Genomic DNA, 10,081 nt, shown 5'->3' on the forward strand with positions numbered 1-10,081 from the left:
TTCAACACAGACACACAGAGACAATTCCCTTTCAGATTGTAGTCTTGGCCTTCAAATAAATAAATAAACACACCAGTGAGAAGATTTGAATCATCAGTCAGTTTATTTTGATCATGTAGATATATTATGGATCATCTTAACACTGGACCTTCACATCTATTACACTTAAGGTTAAAGGGTCACATCACCCGAACCACAAAAGACTCCCTTTACTACTTTAATATTCATCAGTTGAAAATATTGCCACTGTACCACCGGCTGTAGTGTTGTGTTTAGTTTACCACACTCAAAGTCGTGTTCCCGATTGCCACAATAATGGCCTTAATGCTTCTGTTCCTCCAAACTTATAGCTTTCTATTTGTGTCAAAGACTGGAAAAAAGGTGGGCGATCACGGAAGGCTTGTATCATGTAGATGCAACAACAGTGTTGTCGTCATTACTTGGTAATTCCTCATGGGGGAGACAGAAACTACGCACTGTAGCTTAAATACAATTCGGTTACATAGAGACCGTCCTCCCTGAAAAAAAAACCCCATAAGTCATTTGTTTAAGCAGCAATTACAACACATATTTACGCTTCTAGTGGCTGTAGTAATTACACAGTAGCAGAGCAGGAAGTAAGGTGACGAAGTATAAGAGCGTTAGGAGGCAGGTTTGGGTAAAAAAGAACACAGGACTTTCACCCGGGAGACCGGGGTTTATGTCCCGTTTGAAAATAAAAGGAAACGGCGAGTCTTCTTAGCATTACTGAACAAACGGTACTACGTCACGTTCTGCGACACATGCATAATCAGATTTAAAGTAATTTAACAAATGTACTGACTTTAACCCAAATTATGACCTTAATCTAAACTTAACTAAGTAGTGTTGTGCCCAAACCAAACTGAGACTGTTTTACAACGTTAACGTGTTTAAAACCGAGTCCTCTGGTTTAGATATGAGGGTCGTATTTTCTTCCACCGCTAGGGGTCCATAATTTATCATCATATGGTTTGGAGGACTTGTAAATTTAACATGGCATTTCACGTGTTTCCAAAGCTAAGGGCCCCCCTCCCGGGTCTGCTGAGAAGAAAAAAAACTAAATCCTGCGCACAGAATAAAAATCTGTTCCCTCGGTTTCATAAACTGTTCGCACAGATTCATAATCCGTGCCCTCGGTTTTATAAACGTGAGCAAAGTTACAAAGATATTCACAGATTCAAACTTCCAGTATCAATTATTAATAATCGAAATGTTATTAAATCACAAACGATGTATCTTTCCTAACGTAGTAAGGTTAACAGTGAGCTACAAACTCATTTTCATCAAAACGAGCCGTCCTCCTACCTGGAGAAATAACACAAAAAATATGTATTAATTTAATGATTAAATAAGGTAGTGTCTCCAAACTTATTTTTTTGAAAGTAAGTGCTTTGGTACAACTAGCAGGAGACAAGTTATAATTGAGGTAAGTTTGGAGACCTTATTTAATCATTAAATTAATAAATAGTTTTGTGTCTGTGTTGTTCAGTGGAAATAAAAGTGACAGATGATGTGATGATGATGTAACAACCAAATGGTATACACACACACACACACACACACACACAGTAGTTAATGTGTATCACAGCAGCAATACAACCATGAACACAATACTAAACATCTGCACCGCATGCTTCATTAGACCACAAAGACAAACTCTATTAATCTGGTAATGATGGCATTCGTTTGTGATGCGTTGGCATCCTCACCGCTAATGAAACCATTGTTAAGACGTCTGAGCCCCTTACAGTGAAACCAGCGAGTGTGGACACACACACACACACACACACACACACACACACACACACTGCAAGAGTACAAATTGAAGTTGACAGAACCATGAACTCCGGGAACCTTGAACTGCAGCAGCACTCTGAACTAAAAACTAAAAACAGCAACTAAAAAGTAGATGGTGGGAGGGAAAAGTGAGAAACAGAATGAAGGGTTAGTGGAGGGGGGGGGGGGGGGGGTTAGGAAAGGGGAGAGAGCAGCAGATCCTGACCCGGCTTGTTGTGTTGATGTTTGCTCTGGAAGCTCGTCAGTTTGAGCTGCACTCACTCGGGGGGGGGGGTTCATGAGAAACTGACGCTCATCTGGCTCTAAGAGCAAAACCTCCATCCAACGTGGGGGCGGGCGGGGGGGGGGAGACGAGAGAGGAAGAAGAGAGGAGAGAGGGACAAGAGAGGTTTGCAGGCAAAAATCAGAAGAGAAGAGGGTCTGCTACTGTAGATTAACGCTGCAGAAACACAGAACGTTTTAAATATGTATTGAAGATATTGTAGGATAGAAGAATTTGGACAGAGAAAGGGAATCCCCGACAGCACTGTAGTGGGATAATAGGAAACATGAAATACTTAAAGTGGTTTGCCCTTTTCATCGGAATGACATCCAAAGGATGAAACTGAAACCAAATACGTATTAGTCAGTTTCTGCAGCTGAAAGGCTTCCAGCCTCTGGTTGAAAACATGCTCAGGGGCCAGGGAGAAATCGGATTACTGACCATGTTGCTCGTAAAGGTTGGGCCTAGAGTGATCAGGTGATCGCAGTGCGTGTAAACCGAAGTGTTTTAAAACAGAGAGTAGATCGAATGAATGAAAAGCTGAAGAGGGTTGGGTACCGAAACGCGGTGACAATAGGGCACCGGTTCCGATGTAAACGGTAGTAACGAGACCAAATATGAACGCAAATTTCGGTTCCTCATTTCGGTGCCTGACTTTTTTTTATTTTGTTCAGAAGCATCGCTGCACGGGACGCTGCGTTACCGTTAGCTAGCAGCTGGATTAAACACAAATGGTTAAAATGCTGACGGCTTACGTTAAGCGGTGTAAAGTGTGACTGGATTTCCTTGTAGAGGATTCCATCAGCGGGACGTAACTGTCTGACTGCAGCTGCAGACGGTGCGTTCACTGGAAACTCGCCAGCCTTGTGGTGCATTTTAAGTTATTGTAAAATGCCCTTTTCCCATCTGGTGGTTGTTTTTGTCGTTTACCAGCAATTTACTGGTGAAATAAGTCATTGTTTTAAGTTATTGTTATTACTTCATTATTAGTTATATCATTTAATTTTGACCATACGCCCTTAGCAATAAACAAGTTGTCTTTAATGTCGGCAACTGTCGTTTTGTGCTCCCTTTTTATATATTATATTATATAATATATATTACTACTTATATTAACTGAAGATCTGAAAGTAAACTGTAACAACCCTGCAAAGTAACACCCCCGCCCCCTCCCCCCCCATCCTTTACTTAAGTAAAACATACTAATACCACACTGTAATAAATACTGCATTGAAAATTCTACTTGAGTAAAAGTATGTAAGTATCGTCAGGAAAATGTATTTAAAGTAAGTACTCAATGCAGGAAAAATCCTCCCATTTTAGAAACTGGAAACGATCCAAACTGTTTAATGTTCATAATGATCATTTGAGCTGTACTTGTAGGCTGTTATATTGTTGGACAGTTTAATTTACAATAAAACATGGTATTTTATAAACTACATGTGTTTTGTGTGCAAAAATCTTAATATGTAAAGTAACTAAAGCTGTCAGATGAATGTAGTGGAGTAAAAAGTCCAATATTTCTCTCCGAAATGTAGCGGAGTAGAAGTAGAAAGTGGCATGAAAAGAAAAGACCTCAACATTTGTACTTAAGTAGAGTACTGGAGTAAATGTACTTAGTTACATTCCAACGCTGATGGGGATATACCGCCACAGACAGACTCTGGGGGACCGGGAGAAGCAGCATCCCCATTGCCCTGTGGGACTCTTCATCCGCTGAGCAGACTGGTGCTCACCTTGTGTCTAAAAACTCCCGACTGCATTCATCCAAACTCAGCTGCTCCTCAAACACACAACATCTACTGCCAGCTGTTAGTTTGTTCCAGAATGTCATGACATACGTATAAGCAGCTACCATAGGCAGAGAAAGCTCCTTTTGAGTTATTGTATCTACATATAAAAATAACTTTTTTTCAACAATCTTCTCCGGTCCTTTAAAACAGACGTTATAGAAAACACAGCCCTCATGTTTTCCAGCGCCACAACCAATAAGAGAAAAGTCTGTGCAAAAATGCGATGATTTTGATACACTTTTTGAGCTGATGTTCAAATTGAACTAAAAGGACGCGGGTTCAAACCCCCACAACAGGGACCCTTCAAGAGACCTTAAAGCACCTTCAGTTAACATTCTTAATTTCAAAACTTCTTTTTTTTTTAGAAACACTAAGCTCCACATGATCCATCACGAGTGATAAAAGCGTATTAAACTTACCTGACGGGATGAAGAACCGGTTATTCCCAACTGTCACTCCGAGTCCACCACACCAAACTGCCTCAGCAGACGAGTCATATCCATGGGAGTGTGTGTGTGTGTGTGTGTGTGTGTGTGTGTGTGTGTGTGTGTGTGTGTGTGTGTGTGTGTGTGTGTGTGTGTGTGTGTGTGTGTGTGTGTCAGTGGGTTTGGCGGCTGCCTGCTCGGTCCTGATAGCGTTCAGTCTTCGCAGCAGCAGAGTTTCAAAACAACGTCAGCGAGACTGGGGAACACAGCGGTGAATTTGAGTTCCCGTCCTCTCTTCTCTCTCCGCTCTCCTCCTCTCCCCTTCTCTGTCACTCTCTTTGTTTTCCTGCTCTGCCTCTACTCTCCTCTCTCTCTCCCTCTCTCAGCTTCCTCTCCACTCCCTCTTTTTGTGTTTCTCTCCTCCTCTTTCAGCGCTTCCCACTCTGACGGTCCGCTCTTTGCCTTTGGTCAGCTTCAGTTAATGTTTTATTTTTTTTATTTTTTATTATTTATTTAGTTTAGTTTAATTACTTTGTTTTGAACATGTTAAAACAGATAATAATAAATAAAAGATGAATAAGAACATGTACATTTCGGTACAGGCCAGAAAACCAACAAAATCTTCAGCAAACATATCTTTCAAAATGATTGTAAATGTGATGTACCTTAGCCTTTTGTTCCTTCTCTTCACCTCCTCCTTCCTCACTGTTTCTGCCACCTTTCCTTGCTTTCTCTCTTGATTTCCCAGCTCTCAACACTCCTATTTGCTCTTTCTTTCTCACTCTCTCCCTCCCGCTCTCCCAGATGCTCTCTGTCATCTCGGATCTGTCATTTTCTTTCTTTCCTTCCACGTGACTTCTTATCGTGCTCTCTCTCGTCATTCTTTGCTAAATCCTTTCTTCTTCCATTTTCTCAACTTAAATCCCCCTCTCTCTCTCTCTCTCTCTCTCTCTCTCTCTTGCTCTCTTTCTTTCTCCCCCCTCTCTCTTTCTGCTGTCTCTTGGGGATACTCGGTTTCCCTACAACTTTCCACCAGTCTTTTTAAATATCTCTTTCATCTTCTCTTTCCACCATCTTTTCCTTGCCATTTCTTACTTTTTCTATTTCTGCATTTCAGAGTAAATGTAAATGTTTCAGAAGCCTTCTCCTCCTTTTCCCTCTCTCTGTTGTTGTTGTTTGGGTTTATATATGTAAATACATGTTGGAATAATCTTGTCCATAACACAGTCAACAAAGAGACGGTTCTGCTGTGTAATATTACAATGGGAATCTAAGTCCTTTTCCTCTTTTTCTCCTGTCTTTTTGCACTTGACATATGTAAACAAACCTAATTACAAAATACAAGTATCGCAACATAGATAGTTTTTATTTGACCGGATGTTTAGATATCTCTCTCAGTTTAGAAGAATTCCAAAGAAGACATCTTTAAAATTGGATGAACTGACTCTAAAAACGCTCCCATAAGTCGTTTGTTCAAGCAGCAGTTACGACCTATATTTACGTTTATACTGGCGGCGCCCTCTAGCGGCCGTAGTATTATGACGGGAGCAAAGCAAGAAGTAAGGTGAGGTAAGGTTGTGTGTGTAACCAGAAGTTAAGTAACATAACAGAGGATTTTAACCCAAACCATGATCTTTTTCTAAACTTAACTAAGTTGTTTTTATGCCTAAACATAACCAAACTGCCACCACCAGGGGCGTTCATTTATGAAATGCTCCTATGGGAATAATCGACCTATACAGTATTAATGTATGGTTTGGAGTTGACTTGTTGCTTTAATAGCACCAAAAAAACATTAATAATTTGGTTGGTCAGAAGCCTTTTCTACAAATATGATCCTATGTAAGCTGTCAGTTACCGCTAAGATAGCCTATATCCACGTTTCATTTCCGGGGTTGTTCAGGTGCTGCCGAAAATTCCGCCAGATGTCCCTCATTTCGGCCGGAGGACCGTTACCTTCCTCTTTCTTTGTGTTGGCATTCTAACAGTGGATTTATGAGGACTATGGCTAACTGCTCCTCAGATCACTGCAGGGCAGGGCTGGACTGGGACAAAAACTTGGCCCTGGCATTTTTGGCCCAGGCGGCCCAAACTAATTAATAGTTTGTCCCTTTGGACAAAAGTTTCTGCTAAATACAATAACCATAACCCTTCCCAAAAGCTACAATAAAGTAGTATATGCCATGGAAAAGAGCACTTTTGCTTTGTAATGCTTCTGAATAACATTTAATTAAGCCATTCAAGGAACACTGATGCCTGTATCAACACTGATTTTGTAGATCACACGGACTTTTCAGCTACCCAACAGGCTAACCGCTAGCATTTTCAATGTAAGCTTAAGCAGTTAGGTTACCTGACAGCCACTAACTGTAATGTTACAGCCAAACTGCTTGTTGTTGTCGTTATGATGGGAGGCGCACATAACGCGCACGCACACACACACACACACACACACACAGCCTCCCAGCCCGGCTCTCCCCGGTGAAAGTCCAACCAACCTCCTTACGCGGTCCCACGTCCCTTTATACTACTCGCTACGGCGGAAATTCATTCGCGATGTAGGTCAATGGCGGCCGATTTGCGCTGATAAACGCGCTAAAAAGCGATTATGCGTCTCGATAACACGCCAAAATGGCATACGAATTGGCGTGTCATACATACGCCACTTCATGAGATCAGTCTGCTTCCTGAGAGTCCCTGTTACCACATCGTCATCTACTCTCTCTTCCATCTTTTCCTCACTCGCTCCCGTGGCCCTGTCTTGGTCACTCTCCTCCTCCTCGGCTTCTTCCCTGTCATGATGCTGTTTCTGCTTCTCTGTATAGCCAGCCACCTCTCCTCCCCCTCGGCTTCAGGTAGTGCTGATGTTGAAGCAGCTACTACAGCCCCAAACATGTCCGAAATTTTGGCACATTTTGAGGAATCCGCCTGTAGTTTCTTAATCTTTTTCTCCTGTAATTTCTCTGCACCTACCTTGCGCGTTGGTGGTCGTTTGTCCATTTTAACGTGGATGCTAAACTTCCAGCTTAACTATTACAGCTCGTGTCTCAGGGCCGGGAGGCGTGGCCATAGTGGGATTCGTAAATTTGCGGCCCGGAGTGGGGAAGGGGGTTCCTGGATTTGATTTGGTCAGGCCAGTGCCAATAAAGAAAATCAACAAACGGGCTGCTCTGAGTTCTTTATGGGCCGGCCCGGCCAAAAAATAAAAAAAGGCCTATTTATATCGGCGATTCGGCCCAAAAGTGCGTCGGCCCACTGGGAAAATGCCCGGTATGCCAGATGGCCGGTCCAGCCCTGCTGCAGGGTAAATCCAGACAGCTAGCTAGACTATCTGTCCAATCTGAGTTTTCTGTTGCGACTGAAACAAGTGTTGCGGCTGTAAGCAGTCCAACAAAGTGCTGCCGCGAGGGACTAATCACTAAGAGATGCATAAACACACTGTGACGCGCTCAAGATTGTATTGCAATGATTTATTCCTCCACACGTAAAATACAACTAGTACTGCAGTTACCAAATGTAAAGTGCACAATATAATAATCAATAAATAATATAAATGAGAGCATAAACAACGTACAGTATGTGGCTCCTACAACAACTTTTGAATGTACACATTCTACCAAAATGTTCCTTCCCGAGGCTATTTTGCAGCGGGACCGTGGCTCTGTCCGCCCAAGACGATTGTGATTGGTTTAAAGAAATGCCAATAAACCAGAACACGTTTTTCTCCCATCCCAGAATGCTGTGTGGACTAGCCAGACCCTCCTCGGCAGCGCTGTGGAGGAAAGTCTGGCAGTGCGACAATACCGCTAAGAAGATGCTACATTTTACTGTAGATCTAGTTTAAAGATTATACTAGAAAACAACAAAGTAGCAAACAGGCTCGCCTTGCCATAATGTTATATGCTGCTATAAATGTTTGGGTTTTCAAATGATGGAGCTCTGATACATTCTGTGGTTTTTTTTGTTGTGAGTGTTTTATTTGTCATCATCACCCCCACATCAGAGATCCACACAGCCATCGGACAGAAATGCACAGCTCGTGAGCATAAAGCAGAGTTGTTGAAAGCAGCTCAGTCCAGAAGCGTTCTCATGCTGCCGTGTGAAAACAAACTCATAAGACTGTGTACACTGACTGAAGTCATTGAACTCCGAGTTAATCTCAAAGTTGTCATGTTTGTGAAATTCTCCCAATCAGCCTGAGAGAAACTGTGATGTGGGGACATTGACACCCGTTTAAAGTTCATGTGGGACAGATTTAGTCTTTGTTTAATGATAGGAGGGTTTGTGTTCCATGGCCTTTTGTTTGGTTTGTTCTGTGTTTTGGTAATTAGCAGGATATCTCAAAATCTTAACAAACTTCAATGAAATTGGGTGCAGAAGTTCTAGAAATAAGGATGAAGTGATTAGCTTGTGGTGTGGAGCCAGGAATTGATTGGAGGAGTTTTCAGGAATTCATGTTTTTATTTGAATATCTGTCTCTAAGAATATATATCTAAGTATATGTATGTGTACACCTAAACAAAGTAGTCTGTTGGCAGTTGAATATTACATATTACATACAATATTACATATATGATATTGTTGAACATCTCATCTCATTCCGGAACCATGGACATCAATCTGCTCCTTACACCCTCTGCTCTTCTGATTTCAGGCTTTCCACAATATTCAGGAACCTGGTTGCAGAGATTTGCAAGAGCTGCAGGCCACTGGAGGCTTTTCTCAGAGGAAAAAGATGTTTTTGCTCTTCTCCCGACTGATTTCGGCAAGAGTTTGATCTGATTGGTTGATTTGGCCCGGTGGTGACAGACAGATGGTTTATCCAATCAGCTAACCAGTATTTTCGCCCCTTTCCAAAAGTTCTCCAACGGAAAGTTCCCATATGCTGAGCAAATGCGAAGCAATCCATCTGGCGGAGTCGGGTTCGTTCATCTGCATGTACGGCAGAACAGAAAATCTGCAAATCAGCTAATGTTAGCGTTAGCTAGTTAGCTTGTTTGAGCGGCAGAACCGTGAACCCCGAGGACATTTTTAGGCGACCAAAATGTTCAAGGGTAAACGTTTGAGACGTAAACATGGACAACAGCCAAAAACAAGTTCAGGTGTATTTTAAAGGGGAACTATGCAGTTGTTTTAGCTTAATTTACCTTAACTGAACAGCTTTGGAGTCATTAAAATGGCTATATGCTACTGTATATGGGTTGAATAGCCGTCGTCTCGCTCCCCCCTAGCGCCCGTGAGCGGAAAAAATCACCAGTGCAACTTTCAGCGGCCTAAGCATCAGGAAGTATCGCGTGATATCAGGTCTTGTGATGTAACAAATTGCTTCACGGCACTGCACACATACAGGAACCGGCTAGCTATAAGAACAAGGTAGCGATGGAGTTTTTCACATCGTCATGGCTGAACTGGAAAAAAAGAAGCAGAATGCTCGGAAAGCATTGTCAGAGGAACAGAGAAAGAGGAAACGGCAGACTGACCGAGCGAGGAGTCGGACACAAGTAAACATAGGAGCTGCCAAATATCTATTCTGAAGCTGTAGGGGGAGCTCTATAGAGAAACCTGAAAGAAAACAGCGAAGAAATGGCCCAAACTGCATAGCGCCCCTTTAATGTCCACATTGTTAGCATGGTTAGCATTGCTAAGCCTCTGTCCTGATTGACAGGTCGGTGTGTAGCCACGCCCCTAAAGCATGCCCTGCTTTATCGTCTATTTTGAAATAAATAGGACCATAATTTACTAAATGAACATCATGCTGTATTGAAGAAGACTTGAACTCGTTA

General features: G+C 42.2%; 1 protein-coding gene and 1 long non-coding RNA gene across 5 annotated transcripts in view; one reads left to right on the forward strand and one right to left on the reverse strand.

Moving 5' to 3' along the window:
• Positions 1-5,042, reverse strand: part of ripor3 (RIPOR family member 3) — a 78,874-nt gene extending 73,832 nt beyond the window's left edge. For 2 of the 3 annotated variants that reach the window (XM_028574880.1, XM_028574879.1), the window contains exon 1: positions 4,293-4,648. The gene's annotated coding sequence lies outside the window, so the exon portion shown is untranslated. Of the gene's footprint in view, positions 1-4,292; positions 4,649-4,963 lie in introns of those variants that run through there. The other variant, XM_028574883.1, reaches the window with a different exon arrangement.
• The window catches only part of LOC114553622 (uncharacterized), a 61,426-nt gene extending 52,379 nt beyond the window's left edge, over positions 1-9,047 (forward strand). For both annotated transcript variants that reach the window (XR_003692353.1, XR_003692356.1), the window contains exon 11: positions 8,953-9,047. This is a non-coding gene — a long non-coding RNA (uncharacterized LOC114553622). The remainder of the gene's footprint in view (positions 1-8,952) is intronic.
• Positions 9,048-10,081: the final 1,034 nt, after the last annotated feature.

The sequence above is a fragment of the Perca flavescens genome, chromosome 4 (assembly GCF_004354835.1).
Source record: "Perca flavescens isolate YP-PL-M2 chromosome 4, PFLA_1.0, whole genome shotgun sequence".
In the NCBI taxonomy this organism is placed as follows: domain Eukaryota; kingdom Metazoa; phylum Chordata; class Actinopteri; order Perciformes; family Percidae; genus Perca; species Perca flavescens.